The 20,296-nt window shown below is 36.6% G+C and overlaps 1 protein-coding gene across 5 annotated transcripts in view; it reads right to left on the bottom strand.

Moving 5' to 3' along the window:
• The window catches only part of enc (R3H domain containing protein encore), a 208,844-nt gene extending 190,974 nt beyond the window's left edge, over positions 1 to 17,870 (bottom strand). For 2 of the 5 annotated variants that reach the window (XR_015038915.1, XM_085809124.1), the window contains exon 1: positions 17,431 to 17,870. The gene's annotated coding sequence lies outside the window, so the exon portion shown is untranslated. The remainder of the gene's footprint in view (positions 1 to 17,430) is intronic. The other 3 variants (XM_085809121.1, XM_085809122.1, XM_085809123.1) reach the window with 2 other exon arrangements.
• Positions 17,871 to 20,296: the final 2,426 nt, after the last annotated feature.

The raw sequence follows: 20,296 nt of genomic DNA, 5'->3' as shown, positions 1-20,296 counted from the left end.
TATTGCTAATATTCACCACTGTGTGAATTGGAAAAAAAAAAAAAAAACAGCTGAATTTTAATTGTTCATACTTAGTTTAGCTCCTGCAAAAAAGCTGGTTGTATGGAGTTTTCCCTATATATACATAAAAATCAGCAATTACTCCTTGAAAAGTTTACCACTAAGACATCCCACTTATGTTATGCATTCTAGCTTTACCATAAGCAATTAAACAACCATATCATTATCATAATAAATAGACAATCTTTCAAACATCTTACATCAGGCTTAATTATATGCAGTATGAAATGAAAATTACACTTCATAATTAAATGCTGCATTTCAAACTACATAAAAATAAACATTTAAATACACCCAGGGAAAGATATTTTAGCTCCGTAAAAAAAAGTTTCTCAATGGTAACAGGGCGAAATATTACAAATAAATTGTATTAAAAAAATATATGCAACTAATCAAAAATCACATACAATTGTGAGTGAGTGAGTGATTATGGCGCAAAACCAGAGATGATTATGACGCGCCAAACAAAAGATGAGATGATTACAATTGATGACATTAAAATTCAATAAATAAAAACAAGTAGATAAATGTACCAAATCCAGAGGATGAAGTCATATAAACACAAGTTAAAAGCACATTTTAAAATTCAAGAGACAGTCTTCAAAACAAATTACATTTGGTAATAAAAGCCAATCTCTTTTAAATAATAAAATAAATTAGAATTGACCTCTCTTTCGATTAAACGGTCGAGAGGTAAGTCACAGCTATTAAAATATTTCTGGCGAAGACTATTAAAACATGGACACTCAATTAAAATATGACGAACAGATAAACAAACATTACAGTTAAAACAAACAGGTTCATTTTCAGCTTTTAACAGGTAGCTATGTGTCACTCTAGTGTGACCAATTCTGAGGCGAGTCAAAAGAACTTCCTCCTTACAATTTTTTGTTAATTCCCAGTGCTCAATTCTAGGCTTTACATGTCTTAATTTATTTTGAAGCTGAACATCCCAATGTTGTTGCCATTTTTTTCGGATCTTTTGTTTCACAACACAACAAATGTCTGCAAAAGGGATGAGACGACTGGACAGTTCAACAGCACATTTTGCTGTGATATCTGCCAGCTCATTCCCTTTTATTCCCACATGCCTGGGAACCCAGCAGTACAGGATTTCATATCCACGATTCATTAAGTTTATATGTATTTTGAGAATATCCACTATTACTGGATTTTGAGTATTAGGAAAAGCTTCTAATGATTTAAGAGCACTATACGAATCTGTATAAATTATAAACTTTTTGTAGCAGAGCCTTGAGATGTATAAAAGACTATAATATATCGCAGTTAGTTCAGATGTTAAGACAGAGAAATCATTGTGCAAGCGTCTGCCCTCCATGTGGTCTTTAATTACAAATGCCATCCCGACATGATCTTTTGACTTGGACCCATCTGTATAAACTGGAAGATAACTGCTATATTTGTTCCTGTGCTCAGCGAAGAGTTGTCTGTAAATAATCTCGTTAGTGCTTGCCTTCACATGATACTTAAAAACATCAAGAAGCTGAATCCGTGCATTTTCCCAAGGTGGGATTTCAAAATTCTGTACTGCTTGGGGGTGCATATCAGAGAGGGAAAGTTCCTCAATGACAGGGCGAACTCTTAAAAGAAATGTAGGAACACAAGATGGACGTGTTTCAAATAACGCGTTACTCACATCATCAAGTAAGCACAGCTTATTGGGATGTTCAGGTTGGGATAGTATATTAAAATATTGCAAAAGGGACATTTGTTCACGCCTCAGATAAAGTGATGGTTCATTACAGTCAACATACAGGCTCTGGACAGGAGAAGTCCTGAAGGCTCCTGAACATATCCTCAAACCTTGATGGTGAACAGGATCCAGTTTTAACAAAACAGATGACCGAGCAGATCCATAAACAACTGAGCCATAGTCCAGTCTAGAGCGGATAAGCGCTCTGTAAATGCGAAGCATGGAGCAACGCTCTGCACCCCAGGAGGTGGTTCGCCAACACTTTTAAAATATTTAGTGTTTTGAGACACTTCTTTCTCAGGTTTAAAACATGAGAAAGGAAAGTCAATTTCTGGTCGAACGTTACTCCTAAAAATTTTACTTCGGGCGCAACTGGAATAATTGTACCATTTAGATATAACTCAGGTTCAGGATGGAGACCTCGCTTCCTACAAAAGTGCACGCACACAGTTTTCTGTTTCGAAAAAGTAAATCCCTGTTTGTCTGACCATTCTTGGATCTTATTCAGAGCCATCTGCAATTGCCTCTCTATGTATCTCATGTCTGCTCCTCGACAGCTAATCTGTAAATCATCTACATATAGTGATCCCAAGATGGTATGAGGAAGTTCTTTTAATACAGAATTTATTTTTAAACTGAACAGCGTTACACTAAGCACACAGCCTTGAGGCACACCCTCTTCCTGTTGAAAAACATCCGAAAAAACAGAGCCAATTCTTACTTGAAAAGTTCTAGCGTTCAAGAAATTCTGTATGAAAATTGGTAGGTTGCCGCGCAAGCCACTCTCGTGAAGATCCCGGAGTATACCGTATCTCCATGCCTTATCATAAGCTTTCTCAATGTCGAAGAATATTGAGACAAGGTGACTTCTTCTGACAAAGGCTTTTCGAATAGATGTCTCTAATAGAAGCATATTGTCTACGGTCGTTCTCCCCTTTCGAAAACCGCTCTGATAAGGCGATATAATATTATTCTTTTCCAAGAAGTAGACTAGGCGGCTGTTTACCATCTTTTCAAACAGTTTGCAAACACAACTGGTAAGGGCAATTGGCCGATAGTTTGAGGGATTCCTCGGGTCTTTCCCTGGCTTCGCAATAGGAATGACAACAGCTCTCCTCCATGCACTGGGAAATGTACGCTCCTTCCACACTCTATTGTAAAGTGTGAGAAGGGCACTCAGTGACTTATAGGACAGATGCTTTAACATTTCATAATACACGCCATCCAGACCCGGACAAGACCTATGTGTCTGCAACAAAGCTCTCTTTAATTCAACCATAGTAAAGTCTCTATTGTACGGCTCAAAGTTGGAAGAGTTGAAAGCGATGGGATTTTTCTCAGAGCGTTGCTTGATAGAAAGAAATGCAGGTGAGTAATTTCGGCTGGAAGAAACGGCAGCAAATGTCTCACCAATTGTATTTGCAATTTCTTCTATGGAGCTAATCACTCAGCCATCTTTTTCCAGAAAGGAAAGTGAGTGGTCTTTATACATTCCGCATGCTTTTCGAACTCTTTCCCAAACCCGCTTACTAGGCGTAGAGGATGTTATTGAGGACACATATGAAATCCAGGAATCCCTCTGGCTCTGCCTTCTTACTTTCCGTGCATTTGCTTTGGCTCTTTTAAAAGCTATGAGGTTTCGCAGAGTAGGATATCTACGAAAAATACCCCATGCTTTTTTCTGTTTTTTCAGTGCTTCATGACAGTCGCGATTCCACCACGGTTTCGAATATTTTAGTGTTTTTCCTGATGTTCTAGGAATCGAAAGCATAGCTGCCTGAATAATAGCATTAGTAACAGCTTCAACAGCGTCATCGATATGCACACCTTCTACCATTTCCTCTGTCAGCTCTGCAACGGAAGAGAAGAGTTCCCAGTCTGCCCTGTCCAGGATAAAACGAGGAACTCTCGACACGGGGTTTGCTCCTCTTCGTGCAAGACACAAAAATAGGATAATGATCGCTGTTGTACAGGTCATTTCCGACACTAAAAGTGCAAAATGGCAACAGAGATGGTGAACAGATGGCAAGATCGAGAGCGTGGAATGTCCTTGAAGGCTCATGGAAGTACGTATCTTGCCCATTATTTAGGAGACAAAGGCTGTGATCTTCGATCATCTGCTCAATTTGTCTTCCTCGGCAATTTGTATCTTTGCTACCCCAGAGTGGACTATGGCCATTAAAATCTCCTATTATAATAAAAGGCTCAGGCAGCTGCTCTATTAGATTATTTAAATCTTGCTGATAAATGTGCTCATTTGGAGGCAAATACAAAGAAACAAATGAAACAACAATATCAAAATTTATTTGAGTAGCGACAACTTGGAGGGATGTCGTCAAAGGAAGTACATTTGAGGGATAATCCAGTGAGGAGAGGAGACCTACTCCTCCACTGGCACGCTCACCTGCAAGGTTATCCTTCCTGACGAAAGAAAACCTCCGAAGTTTTGCATGGTGTTCTGGTTTCAGATTTGTTTCCTGTATTGCTAAGCACACAGGATGGTACGCATTTATTATAGATTTGATGTCAAGCAAATTTCGGTGGAAACCGCGACAGTTCCATGACACGAGGGTGGCCATTATGAATGGTTTTTGTTTTTCCTGTGCTGTTCTTTTGTTTTTCGTGGAAGTAGATGCCTGGGAAATTCCAGACCCTCTTCCACTTCCATAAAGTCTGAATCCGCAGATTCAGAAATCATGTCATCAAGAGAGCTATTGCTGCGACTTCTATTTTTATTTGATATTTTTTGTGTGGCAGTTTTCGGCTTACTTTGAATAACTGTTTCTTTCTTTTGTACTATATGGGTTGCATTTTCTTTTTTCTTGTTGGATGTAGACGGTTGGGTTTTATTTGGTAGGGTCTGTGTGCCTATTGATGTTCGGGTGGCAACTGTACGATATGATTTAACAGCACTGGCATATGATGAATTTGGTCGAAGCTGTGTGCTCTGGACTAGTCTTCTGGCTTCGGCGTAAGAGATGTTCCTAGTAACTTTTGTAGTCTGGATTTCTTTTTCCGATTTCCATTTTGGGCACAAGCGAGAAAATGCTGGGTGGTCACCCTTGCAATTTATACACAAAGGCGCAGCGGTACAATTATCGGAATCTGTGAGCATCTGTGGCCAATCTGTGAGCATCGGGCGCATGTGAGGCTGCCACGACAAGACGTCTTAGAATGGCCGAAACGCTGGCATTGGAAACATCGCATAGGGTTTGGAATATAAGGTCTTACAGGAATATTTAGATATCCGGCCTTAATATTCTTAGGCAGATCAGGCGTGTTGAAGGTAAGGATCACGTGTTTCGTGTCTATCAACTTACCTTCTTTACGCATCTTGATCCGCCTTACACCGCAGACATTTTGTTCGGATAACTCAGAAGCGATCTCTTCTTCAGAAACATACAGAAGGTCGAATTCTGAGATTACACCACGACAATAGTTCAGTGACTTATGGGGTGTTACAGTGACATTCGCTTGCCCAAGTTTAGTAATCTGAAGTAAAGAAGCAGACTGGGTGGCTGAGTTTGTATCAATAAGCAAGTCTCCGGAGCGGAGACGCTTTATGTTTCTCGGCTCACCAATACAAGACTGGATGTATTTATTTATTACGAAAGGAGACATCTTATGCATTTCGCCAGAAGGACTAGAGATGACTAGGAAACGGGGACTATTGTGATGATTTTTTTTTATTTGCATCTGTCCGTAATTTTTTTGCAGAATTTTCAGAACTAGGTTGAGTGACAGGTTGAGTGACTGGTTTAGTAGTAGACGTTTCAGAACTAGATTGAATGATTGGTTTATTAGTAGATGTTTCAGAACTAGGTTGAGTGACTGGTTTACTAGTAGATGTTTCAGAACTAGGTTGAGAGACTGGAGTGACTTGAGTAACTGGAGTGATCTCGAAATCTTTAATTAAATATATGTGTGAAGAAGCCATATTGAAGAGAAGAAAGATTCGGGTCCGACGGCCCCGCCCACAACGGAGCCCTACAAGGGAACACAGATTCCTGTGTTAGGGCTAGCCGGACCTATACGCAAACTGAAGCCCCACAGTCGGCTTTCCCGAAAGCAGGTACTCCCGAGAGCTTGACCCCAAGCCACTGACACAAGGACTAGTGACCAGCCGATTGACACCCGTGAGGACGACTAAGGTGCCTCCCGTTTAGCTGAAGCAGAGGCCAAAGTAGTGTATTGGGGACAGTACCTCGCCCCTCAACTACCAGGACCCTCCTTTCCAGCGACACGGGTCTCCACGCACGGCAAACACGTGGGCAGTTTTCTCGCCACTCGAGAACTAGAGACAAGGTCTGTTCCAGTCTCTCGTGACGAGCCCCAAACTCCGTAGAGAGAAACCACGAGGGAGAAGAAAAGGGAAAAAGTTCCAGCCAAGAGGAGAGGAGACGGAAAAGAGGATAGATCACTGGGGCTCCAGGATCATGACACCCGTCTCACCAAGAAGATGATCCCCTGAAGGGCTAGGGTACCTCGGGATTGCCACACCTGTACTCACAAAAGTGAGCCCCCTGAGGGCCACATACAATTGTGAAATTAGCATGCATTATAACATTTCAGAATATATGTAAATGATCAGGATTTTGAAATAAAAACTTATCATTAAGAAATGGTGGCAACAATATAATATTTTACTAAATGTAAAATCTTCACCTGGTAACTTGGTGCCGCACATATTTGATACACAGAGTCAATTAAGTTGATTACGTGCTTTTACAAATGATTCTGCCATACATTTAGTAAGTGGTCAATTAATTCAGTGGTATTTTGGAGAAGACTACAACTGCATTTCCAGCATGTGTGTCTTGCACAACTGTGCAAGGATATTAACACTTTGAAGATATTGCTGAGAGAGTTGTGCAGTACAGGATCAACCAGTTCCAAGCAGGTGGCTTGGCAGCATAAGCAGTATGACCAGCTTCAGAATATTGTCAACGCGTACGAGAGCTGAAAAATTGCCTTGCAGCATAATAACAGAAGATCAGCTATCCTATGATACCCATTTATCATTTGACAACAAATGCTTTATGAAATTATGAGTTACTGCTTTTCCACACACATATGCAGCAATCCCAGCAGTGAGAAAGAAGTGTAATTCATTGCTAAATCAGTGAGTCAACAATTCCATACTTTTTAGGATGACTGAGCTCAGCACCAATCCTACAGTTCCGTTTATGTGAAAGGCCATTGGTAGCATCTGTAATGAACATTAATATATAATTCTGGCTTTTCTCATCATATGCAAAGGGCATTCCTTGGTACTACAAGATATACAAAAGACAGCAAGTGCTTCAGAACGGATGATGCTAGCATCATCTAACAGCAGGGTCACGCTGTTCTAAAGATTGTATAATTTATGCATTTGTGATATTCTGAACTTCTGAATTAGTTTCAAGCACTTTCTCTGACCTAAATTGTTAATATCAAGGAACTACCATACTGCTCTAACCAAAAAGGTGGTTCATATGTCTGTTGGATCAACTTAATTCTCTCTGGCAGACCTTATAAGTTTCTGTTAAATCGAGAACAGTTTCAAATATTTTATATCAATAATTTTATTTACACACAAATTGATCCATTAAATTCAGCACTTACAAATTAATTCTCCGATACTTATGTACTATCAACACGATCTCGGTGCAACTTGGTGATTTTTTACAGTTGTAGGGTTTATATTTATTTTAACTAACATTTATTTTAAGTTTAAACTATCTTTCCTGTCAAGCCTTACTTTCCCCTGGAACTGCCAAAGCCAGAGTATGTAAATTTTAGTAGAACGCACAAGGATTCAAATTATCAGCGGAAGTATTCTGAGTTAAATAGAAAGGAAACGAGTTCGAGATGTGCTGTTCTTACTTCACGAGCGCGGAGGTAGTTAGCCAGAAATTGAAGAACCCTGCGTTTCGGCCTGTGTGCTTGCCTCGGAGAATTGTTAATCGTTCAACGTGATATTCAAAGTTTGCTGAATTAGCAGTGGTATTGTAAAACGCGGTGAGGTTAGTTACATTTAGAGAGCCTTGTAGTTAGAGTCTTGTTATTATTTCTTTTCAGGTTCTTATTTTTATTTTACCGTCGGGTCGGCGTAGTTTGTGAGCATCAAGAGCACGCAATTGTAATTTCTTAAGTTGAATAAAAAGGGACTTAAACCCTTAGCAAGACTCTGTCTAAATTCCAGTTTCAACAGTCACCTCTTGGTTGTGTGCAGGTTGGAGGCACGCAACTCTACACAGTTGAAAATGTAAAAGTTACTTAGCAAATGCAAGTTGGTTGTTTTTGTGCCTTCTTTTTAAATCGATATTTATAGTAAGTTTACTAAACAATATCAACATAGGAAAAGAAAATTTTAGCAATTTAAAACACAAATTTGAATTATTAAAAAAATTATGTCATACATTAAAAAATAAAACACATTCTTCTTCGAATATTTTTTTTCATCATTCTTCTCCCTAGGTATACAGCAATCTGTTTTCACTTAAAAAAATTCAGAGAATTTCACAGAATTGCAAAGACTCTGCTTCCTGCAGTCTTCAGCAAGAGCGGTTATCTAGAAAACTCATTTCCTTGTTGTTAACTTTAGCAAAATTCTCAATTACTGCCAAAATTTTTACCACAATTTTTTCTATTGCTGGTGAATTCCACAAGCTCATATTTTAAAACAAAGTTGTATAAGGCAAAAAATATCACAATTTGTGAATAGAAACAGTTGGAACTGGAATGCAACAAAACAGAATGCATACGAAAATGGTGGGATTGCTTGACTGAAACAATTTCTATCAACATGGTTGCTGTAATAAATATGTGCATGGTTGCCAGAGTCTGGCACTTTCTGAAAATTTGGCTATTTCAACTACGATAGTTGTGACAGTACATAAGTACCAATTCATCTTATAGTCACTAAAATACAAACCTCATTTTTTGACACATTCACTGTCAAAGCAGATATGATGCATGCGTTCACATATGCCTATCAAGATTCTATCTGAACTTTTATGCTTTTAAATTATTTTCTGTCTTTTATTATTTAAATATAGTAATAATAGATCAATTTTAAGAGTAAATAAATTCACTTCAGTATGCTCATAGCTCAATAAACTTAAATATCATAATACAGGGTTGCCACTCAAACAGGAGAATGAAATTCCCTGACTTTTCCAGGTGTGTTTCAAGAAAATTCCAGTCTATCCGCGTAATGTACGTTGACTGTGCTAAGAGGTAAATTAATTATGGTATTACTTGTATTGTGTAGCAAATTCACTTAATTATTCAATAAATCCCAGAGGACATTTATTCTTACTTATTCTTGGTATACTTTGTTTGATAATTTTGTTTAGTTTTCCACTTAAGAAACATAATAAAATTTAAGATATATATATTGGATAACAAATGTACGTTTTATTTAATTATTACTCATGATCATCACCAGTTCAACACGAGGCTAATCCGGTCCTTATAAATCACAACACAATGCTAAATAGTTAGGTTAGATTTTAGGTAAATTTAATTTGCTTGAGGTATGTTCTTAAAAGGACCTTAACACTTGAAAACACAAATATAATTATAATAAATGTTGTTTTCTCCACTGAAGATTCAGATTAGAATCTTCCCAATCTGGAATAAAATAAGGCTTTTTTTGCAGATATTCAGCAGCTAAACGAAAGAAAGAAATCTATTTTAATAAATTGAGGTATTTTATATTTATTTCGCAGCATACATAAGGAAAAAATATGTGCATTAAATTTCGTGATGGTATGTCATCATACTGCTAGAATTAATTTCAGGATTATGCCAGAGAAAATTTCCTGAAATTTGGAAATATTATTTACTAATAATAAATAAATTTAGAGGGAAGAAGCAACATTAAATTATATGAATAACATAAAATAATTACTTAAAAATTGAATTAGAATAATCAACGATATTTTAGCGAATATAGTTATATTACATGGCTAGCCTAGATGATTGATTACTATTTTTTTATTTTACTGCAAAATGGCAAGGTATTTATTAAAAAGAAAAAAAAAAAGTTTAAAAAGATTTTGCGCTAAAATTCTAGTACTATACGGTAAGGCTTTGGCACGATTTTGAAAATTGTCGCCAAGACCAAAATGACCCGTTTACTGCGCATCAAGATGTCGCCAAATCCCATTATTATTCTAACCAAAGAACGTCTATGTAAAGAAGAAAAGGTTCCATACAAGTAAAATGCTATTACGCCCCTAGAATGCGGAGGGAAAATTTGCCAAGGGATTTGGCGACGGAACCTGGTGGACAGAATTTCCCTCTCCGCGATGTGTACAGGAAATTGAGAAACACGTGTTAAGAAGAAACGCTCTTTGACAAAAAGAAAACTACGAAAATCCGTTTTTAAATTATTGCGAAAAATCCAAGAAGAAACGTTTTATCAAAGGACGTTTCTTCTTGGATTTTTCGCAATAATTTTAAAAACGGATTTTCGTAGTTTCCCCCCCCCTGAAAATAACTAATCCATGAATTAATTTACTTGCGCCAAAAAATATTTTCTTTTCCTTTAGAGTTTAACCACTTGCGCTAAGACTAAACTTCACGGTTGCGGTGCCGTGCGCTAGAATATAACAAGCCGTAAAGTGTCTCATTTACGCCGCTCCGCATCTGCGAGTGCAATCCAGACTGTAACTCGAGAAATAAACAATCTCATTGTTAGGCGACGTGTGCACCACGTTATTTTCATTTTTGCGATAAATGCTTATCGACGTGGTGTTCACGTCGCTCGCGGTTTGAGACAAAAGCATCTTGACGTGCGTGTCACGTCTTTTTAGCGCAAGTGGTTAAAGAAATTTTAAACGATATTCATTTTATGAACTCTTGATAACGTGACCTTCGAACTTCGACACCGGTTTCGAGCTTTGGCAACAGATATATCAGACATGCACAGCTGTTTTCCCTCTATGATGGAATTGAGCCATAGCCACGTCTGTTGCAGAGAGGTTTTCCTTCTTTACAATACATATTCTTTGATTCTAACCTCCATGGTACCGTATACTAGGATTAAACCCATTTTGTTTTATACGAGAACAGGTACTTTCTTTAGTTCATGCACTGCACATGCGATTCTCGAGAATATTGGAAACCAAAAGTTGCGGGAAAGTTGCTTTGCCCTTCTAAAAGACAATCAAATTGGAGCTGCGAAAATTGGCTCTATGCCAGCTACCCGAAACGTGATACATAATTCGCCAAAAAAGTTACCTCTTCCGACGTCGGCGCAAAAATCGCTTTTTTGGGCGGGATCGTTGTATGAACTTCCCTGACTTTTCCAGATTTTGACACAAATACTTAAATTCCCTGACTTTTCCCGGTTCTCCTGGTAGCGTGGCAACCCTGATAATATGATGAAAATATTTTTTATTTGATGTGATCTTCAAAATATATCATGAATAGAGACATTTTTGTATTCTAAACATTTAGTTATCGAGTCCACAGTTTGAGAAATAAATGGTCCATTTGAGTGTATCAAATGTATTATTTAGTCCATTCCTGTATGCCAAACACCTAAACACTGCATGCACTTGTGACGGCAATACTCGCATATTTAGGCAAGGTGATTGACTGCACGTATTCTCATAACTGACAAGCAAACTTAGTTTGTCAACTATGAGTGTTCTCATTGATGGCAGCGGCTAAAATTACTTTCTGCGCTTCTTGAAGTAATAAGTAAACTTACTAACTGTAAAGAAAATAAGAGAGCTACCTGGAACATTCTCATTCTGCATCCAATGCTAGCTTAAAGCCAGTTTATGCAGACTGATGCTTTAGAGCACAAACTGATTAACTGATTCATGACAATGTTTGGTTCTTTCTGATTATCCATATCCATGCTGAAAAGCTGAAAAAAAGTATTCATGAGGCAAAGCAGCATATCAAGCAAAATACTTATATGCCAACCTAGATGTGAGCAGAACACGTGGATGTGCAATGCTGATGTTGTGTGATGCCGAGAAGCAGAGAGATTGCAGCATGCATAGAGAGAACAACAACACAAAAAAGAATGACTTCTCAAAACAGGTAGCGTTCTGCTATTGATTTTTCAATTTTATTACCTGACTGCTCTTGTATGGAATTCTCAGATTGCCACCATTTTAAAAATGGATGTTTCCTTTCATTAATTGCAGCAAAATTAGTCAGCAACAAGTTTGTAACTTTTCAGTGGAGGATACAGATAATCATGGTGTGGTTTGTTTTATGTGATTATGGCAAAGCCACAAAAGCTATCTGCTTAAGGGAAGGGGAATGCCTCTGCGTAGGACTTTCTAAGGAAAACTGGCTCACATATACATGTTGCACATCAGAGAAAACCATGACAACGCCCATGCAGCCAGCCCGTTCATGGGATTCAAACCTCGGACCAAACTACCAGTCTTCAGTGACTTTGCCACTCGGCCGCTGGTGAGTCAGATAACCATGAAGTATTCAAAATACAAATGTAAAAATCAAGTTACCATCTAACCATGCCAAATTTAAGAGAAAAATTCAAAAAATTTTGGAATTTTTTCCTTCACAACCCTCTTTTAAAAAAAAGTTATTGATAATTTTAATGAAATATGCCCAGATATACATGCTTATAGCCCAGCACTGCTGGAAGAAATAGCTAATCTTTGGAATATGGTAACAGGTAGTTTGACAACATTTTGGTAAGGCGATAAAGGTTACTAGCTAGGACTTTAGCAGTGTACATGGATAAAGTCAAGAGTGTGCTCAATGCCATTTGTGTATAATTCTGGGATGTTTTTTTTAAGTGAAAATAGGTCGACATGTATATTGATACCATGTATGTGCAATTCTTAAAAACGCGGCAAGCAGTGGGCGATTCTGCACTTTCTCCCAATTTCGCGCCTAATCTTCGTCATGATTAAGCACTTTTGTTCCATGAAAGGGAACTACTCTGATATGCGCCCTCAAGTCGCCAAATATTTTTGGCGAGAAACTTCGTGCTGCCATATTACTATCTAAATTTTTTGTCTACATTTCGAACTTTAAGCCTAAAATGTCTCCAAAAACATGGTTTTCGCAAATGCAAAAACTACGTTTTGAACACACAATTTAAGCTAAAAATCCGAAACAAAAACAAAAAATTTAGATAGCAAAAACGTAAAGTTTCTAACCAAAAATATTTGACAAGAATCCATGTACACAGCGACATGTTTTAACTTAAAAAAACATCTATGAATGGCACACTGTAGGCAACGAACGAATCTACGAATTACCCACACCTCGCTTTAATAAATTAACATAACAACAATAAATGTCAAAGAATACCATGTACACAGCATTCTATTTCAACTTTAAAAAACATATACGAATTGCACAATCTACACTAAAAACAAATCAAGAAAATAAACTAAAATTTCAGACAATTCAAAAAAACAACAATAAAAACGGAAATTCATACAAAAAAACAATGAATATAACATTCTACAAAATAAAAACAATAAAATAAAATGCACTTACCATAATGAAAGCTTCTTTTAAAAGCAGAAATATCTTTCCCCCCTATCTTCTCAGATACAGAGCATACAAAGTCCAAAATACATTCGTTAATAAAATTTCGCCAGTCACACAACGTCTGTGAAGAAAACTTCCATGATTTTGCTATATCACATGCCTTTCTACGATTCAAAATTTCAAAAGTAACAATGAAAACTTCCTCCAACGTTAACTTGCTACACGAAAACCAAGATCCAAACCTTAAACTCCGCTGACACTCACATACTTTATTAGCAACAATTTTACTGCAAACCCACACAAGTCTATCAGAAATACCATTTTTCATCCGAGTTCTCATATCAGCTCTGCATTTCAGACACATCAAACTCAGTTTTAAAAGTCCAGACTCCCACAGAAATTCCAAAAATACACTACGATCCCCATAAATACATCCGTTAACAAAAGACTCGTTAACAACTCCAACATCGTACCTTTTCATACTAAATTTAATCTGCACACAATCTAAAATATGCGGCTGAAACCTTCCCACCACGTCTTTCATCGCAACATCGGCCATTTCAAAAACACACACGACACGAACCAACTAGCAATTAAACTACTCCACCAAAAGATTTTTCAACGTCGACATGGTTGCCATACAACACGCAATCGTGCCAAAAACCAGCGCAAAACACATATCGCCACATTTGGTGAAATTAGGGCGTTTATCACAGTTGTACCCATAAAAGTTTTAGCATAAGCGTAATTCGGCTAGCAGATTGTTGGGAAAAAAATGTTGAGTAAAAAAAAAACATGCCTTTACTTCGTGAAAACAAAATGGCGCCCAAAAAAAATAGCAGGTTGCTGTAGCAGGGTTGGTTGCCAAATTTTCGCCAAAAAATCGCCGAGTTACCATAATCCGAAGATTAACCAAAGAAATGTATCACATGATAAATATTAATACAATAAAAGGCTCTATTCTTATATATGCCCTAAGATCAGCAAATCTGGCAATGTTTTTGGGGACGATGTTGTTTGTATGGCAACCCTTTTGACGTTGAAAGTTAACTCTTTTGCTGCGGTGGCTTAATTGCTCATTGGTTCGTGTCATGCATGCTTTGAAACGGCCTATGTTGCAATGATAGATGTGGAGGCAAGATTTCAGTCGCGTATTTTAGATTGTATGGAAAGTAAATTTAGTATTAAAAGGTATGATGTTTGAGTTGTTAACGAGTCTTTTGTTCACTGGTGTGTTTATGAGGATCGAAGTGTCTTTTTGGAATTTCTGTGGGACTTTTAAAACAGAGTCCGAAATGCGGAGCTGCTATGAGAACTCGGACGAAGAAGGGCGTTTTTGATAGTTCTTGTGTGGATTTGCAGTCAAATGGTTGCTGGCAAAGTATGTGGCTGTCAGCAGAGTTTAAGATTTGGATCGTGGTTTTCGTGTAGTAAGTTAACTTTGGAGGAAGTTTATATCGTTACTTTCGAAATTTTGAACCGCAGAAAGACATGTGATACAGCAAAATCATGGCACTTTTGTTCACAGACGTGTGACTGGCGAAATTTTATTAACGAATATATTATGGTAAGTGCACTTTATTTTACTCTTTTTATTTTGTAGAATGTTATGTTCATTGTTTTTTTTACTATTAATTTCTGTTGTTATTCTTGTTTTTTTGAACTGTTTGTAATTTTAGTTAGTTTATTTTGTTTATTTGTGTGCAATGCCTAGATTGTGCAATTTGTAGATGTCTTTTTAAGTTTAAACAGGATGCTGTGTACATGGTATTCTTTGAAATTTACTGTTGTTATGTTAATTTATTAGAGCGAAGTGTGGGTAGCTCGTAGATTCTTTCGCTGCCTAGATTTAGTAATTCTTAGATTTTTTTTTTAAGTTAAAACATATCACTGTGTACATGGATTCTTGACAAATATGTTTGGTTAGAAACTTTACGTTTTTGCTATCTAAATTTTTTTGTTTTTATTTTGAATTTTTAGCTTAAATTGTGTGTTTAAAACATGTTTTTTGCATGTATGAAAACCGCATTTTTGGAGATATTTTAGGCTTAAAGTTCAAAATGTAGACAAAAAATTTAGATAGTAATATGGCACCGTGGAGTTTCTTGCCAGGTGCATATCAGAGTAGTTCCTAATATCACAATTATTTACTCTCCCATCTCATCACACAACCAATATTAGTAGTCCTTTAACATTAACCTTAAATTTAGCAAATTAAATAAATAATATTAATAATAATAAAGACCTCTCAAGACTCTTAATTTGTAAACAGTAATCATAGCAGTTTTAATTGTATTTTATCACAACAAGGAATTACTACACCCTTTACCATGAATTGATATGCCAATCATATATATCATTTTAAAAGTACAATTAATGAATGGAAATGATTAAATATTTATTAAATATATGTAACTGCTTATTTAATTATCTCCAAATCCTAACATCACAGACTTAATTGTCAAATGATTTGCAGGTAAGAAGTTCATTAAAAAGTAACATTAAAAAATCTCAAATTGGAATACAAAATATTTAATGAAAATCATTCAAAAACTCAAAACGACTCTCTTTGCAAGTTCATAAAAGTATTGTTCTTTAAAAGCAACAAAGTATTTCATATGTTTTGTATTGTTCTTTAAAAGCAACAATACAAAACATATGAAATACTGAAATTGAGAGAAAAATTTCGTGAATTTTTTTAAATGATGCAGAACAATTACTGGCATGCTTTCATATTCTTTTTATTTTTTCCCAGAATTTGCAGATTAATTATAAAAGAGGGGGGAAAGAGACAATGAAATCGGAAAGATAAAAGTTAATAGCAATAAGATGAATTTTGCCACAGAACCACCTGAAACATGCAATACTGGGTAAAAGTTTGCAATTGGGTGCCCCTTGTTTTGGGCGATTATTTTTTTACGCCAAGATCGGTGCCAGGAAGGCACAATTTCAAGATGGCCGCTACACAAAACCAAAATAAAAAGTCAATGAATTGCACAAACTCTGTGTCCATGTACATATTGGTCTGTTTTCACTTAAAAAAACAACCCAGATTTGCCCAAACTAGGCACTGCACACTGTCTTAAATTTGTCCATGTACACATCAATCTATTTTCATTTTTCAAAAAAATCAGGAAGCTAAAACAAAGTTTAAACTATCATGGTAACCAGAAATGAAGTTTCATCGCCAAAATTCAAAAAAAAAAATTATCGCTCATCGAAGGGGCACCCAATTCTACACTAGAGCTCAATACTGTACCATGGTAGACAATAGGCCAATATTCAACTTGCAAGTTGAGAAGGAAAGCATTGTAACACATCATCATAATTACTGAATCATCGTAACGCATATGAATCTCATGTTTCACCATATAACAAAATGATCCCCGTGACATTATATAATTTAAACTGAAAATTCCACAATCCTTACTATACTATTTACAGGTTTTTTTAGCATAAAAATATTTAAAAACAGATTAATTTATTTAAACTAACACTACCTTACTTAGAAAGAAATTAATGTCATCTAAAGTAATTAGCAATTTTATAAAAATACACTAAATGTAATAATTAATTTTCTCAGGATGTAAATAAAGATTACAATTAGTTAAACATAAGATTTCCTTATAATTTTTTTATATAATATACCTGATTCTTGGCAGAAAAATGGGCTATTGTACAATTTGCACATTTTGAGAAGCTTTCCGTTTCAATAAGTTTTTGGAACATGATTATATTACATTCAAAAGTCACAGAAATACTTCTCCACTTATTAATTCTTCTTTTTCATATATGAAAAAGTCCATAGTCATTTTCTATTTTAATAAACATACTACTAAAGATAGTACTACAATAGGCTTCTATGCTACTGCCTATTTTAAATAAACATATTACTACAACAGCTTTTTTTAAATTTTAATACAAATGTCTCGAATTCGAATACTGGTACAAATACGAACATGGTATGGGTGGGAACAATAAGATAAAATTCACCGACTGAGAGATTAATTTAATGTACATTAAAGGGTGTCACAAGAAACATAAACTAGACAGCAAAGAAACACATTTAAACTATATAAATCAAATAATCACTTAAATTTAAAATAATACTTCGCATATAATACATGTAAAAGTATCGACATTTCTTACAAATGAAAGAAACTGCTTACCATAAAATCAAGAACCTAGAAACTGCAGCCTTGAATGAGAAACTTTTTTCCAACCACGCGCCTTCATGATAGGATAGGCAACAAATGTGACAGATCTAATATACATAACAATCAAATAATTACGATAAATAGAATTTTACTACTCTTTCACCTGATTACAAACATCAACTGTCTTAAAATCCGTAAAACGTGCACTATCCTCATCGGAAGCAAAGCAATATAAACATGCATGACACATTTCAAAGGAAGCATGAAACTCGAATAAAAAATAAATGTCAAATATTAAACCTTTAGCTATTTCAATCAACTGATAAACACATGACAGGGTACAGCAAATAATTTCATCAACCACTCAACACAAACAGATCCTCTCTCACCACAAGCGGCCATACCAATCCATAGCTTAAGTAGCACCATGCTGCAAAAACTAAATTACAATGATGTCACGCAATTGCTAATGACGTCATAACTGACAACAATGTGAAACTAGTAACAATATTGTTATCTAAAATGTAGAGTGAATATTTGACGAAAATCTGCAGTTCATACCATTCAATCTTTAGATGTAGAGTAATTAAAAATGACTGATTGAACAAATATATAATATAAATTTAAATTATAATCTTTAGAATCATTGAAGGTCGCATTTCCTTTTGAAAAGGCAAATTTAAAACTTAAAATTTATGTGAAACGGATATACAATATACTGACTTATGATGTCGAAACAGAAGTTTTACAGCACTAAAAACTTCTAAAGTCAGTTTTGGCAAAAATAAATCATATTATTCAGTGTTTGCGGAAGTGTATAGTAACCATTACATTCATTTTAATTTACATTCATATAAAATCTCATTTGATTTCTCAAAACGTATATTCCAGGGCTTAATTTCTAAGATTAGAAGTGCCGGAGCCCTATGGAAGACCGTCAGCAAAGAGGAACAAGAGTAAATAAATAAATAAAATGACTATTAAACTCATTAATAATTTTAAAATAAAATAGTTTATATTATCAAAATTAATAGCTATTTAATTATAATTTAATTGATAATTAATTGTTATTAATTGAAATAATTAAAGATTGAAGTAATTAAATAAAATGGGAAGAGATAAATTGAAATTTAATAAACGATTTTTAAAATAATTTTATTGTTAAAATAGAATTTTCGAGATAAAATTTCTACTGAAATTGTTATTCAGTAACATAAAAGAAGTGCCGCAGCCTTCTTATTCAGGGCACCTTTGCGTTCCGGCTAGAATTATGATTTATTACAAAAACTAAGAAGCACTGGCCTAATTTAAGATCTGATCGTGAGGGGGTAGGAAGTTCTTTTACCTATAACTAAAATTAAGGCCGAAGGACCCTCGTTTTTTGTTAGATAAATCAAAGGTGCGCTTAGCACCCCGCCCGCAGGCGAGAGAGTCATGGTCGTGGAGGCAAAAGCCTCGAAGTCAAGCAATACATTTCTTCTCCTTCTCTCTAATTGTCGAAAGTTGAATGGTCAAGGCCAGTCGACCCCGACGGAAGCATCATGAGACAGGAAGGTATGAAATGAAGGAAAAGTTGAAAAATTTGAAGTTTTTTGAAAAATAAGATAAAGTTCATTTATTACATGCACGAAAATTGAATCCGTTTTCAGATTGGCTTCTACACTGACTACCAATAAGTATTTGGACACCTATGCAAATGACGATATCTGCGGTCCCAAGGTACGCCACGGACTCCGCCGGTATATATCGTGTAGGAAACAGCATCGGCTTTAGTCGCATGCAAGATGCCTCGCAGTTCGGAGCTCTCTGACTTCGAGAAAGGTACAATTATCGGGTATCACAAATGTGGCCGATCCTTAAGGGACATATCTAGCGATCTGAAGTACCCAGTATCGACAGTGACCTATGTGATTAAGCAGTGGAAGGGGAGGGGTGATTGTCAGAATGTGCCCCGAGTCGGCAGACCAACGAAACTGGGGGATAGAGACCGACGAGTGCTGTTCAGAGAAATTCGGAAGAACCGCACCCAACCGATGGCCCTCATCCGCGAGGAGTTTCAACAGGCATCCGGAAGTATTGTTTCAGTGAACACCATTCGTAAGGAAGCACATCTGCTTGGTTTTCATGGTCGTGCTGCTGCCCATAAGCCTTTGATCACAAAGTCCAACCGCGCTACTCGGTTAATGTGGTGCAAAGCACATCGAAATTGGACCGTAGATTAGTGGAAACGGGTTCTTTGGAGTTACGAATCAAGGTTCACCCTTTACCGTTCGGATGGCAGGGTCTGTGTCTGGCGTCTACCTGGAGAACTTCTCCTGCCAGAAAGCATTGTGCCAACAGTAAAGTTCGGCGGAGGTTGAATTATGGTCTGGGAGTGTTTCTCCTGATATGGGCTGGGACCCTTGGTCCCCATTCATGGTAAGCTCAACTCCGATGCCCACTGCACTATTTTGCATGACAATTTGCTTCCTACTTTGTGGCAGTTTTACGGGTTGGATCCCTGTTACTTTCAGGACAACAATGCCAGTTGTCATGTTTCGACGTTAACGAAGGCTTGGTATGGTGCCAATGGAGTTCATCGAATGGACTGGCCTGCCCAGAGTCCAGACCTGAACCCTATCGAGAACCTCTGGGATGAGTTGCATCGCCGAATTCAGGGGTGTACTACCCGTGCAAAATCGGTGAAGGAACTTCTATGTCTTCTCCACGCCGAGTGGAAGAAAATACCACTAGCTGTCATACAGACTTGTGGAAAGTATGCCCCGGAGGGTCCCCGCTGTAATTACCTCTCGTGGAGGCTCTACCAACTATTGATTTTGAATAAAGTTAGTTTTTCTTTTCTATCACAGGTGTCCAAATACGTATTGGTAGTCAGTGT

Source organism: Stegodyphus dumicola, chromosome X2, assembly GCF_044657685.1.
Source record: "Stegodyphus dumicola isolate Sdum_Otavi_A_Nest chromosome X2, ASM4465768v1".
In the NCBI taxonomy this organism is placed as follows: Eukaryota; Metazoa; Arthropoda; class Arachnida; order Araneae; family Eresidae; genus Stegodyphus; species Stegodyphus dumicola.
This window is presented reverse-complemented; position numbering and strand designations above follow the sequence as displayed.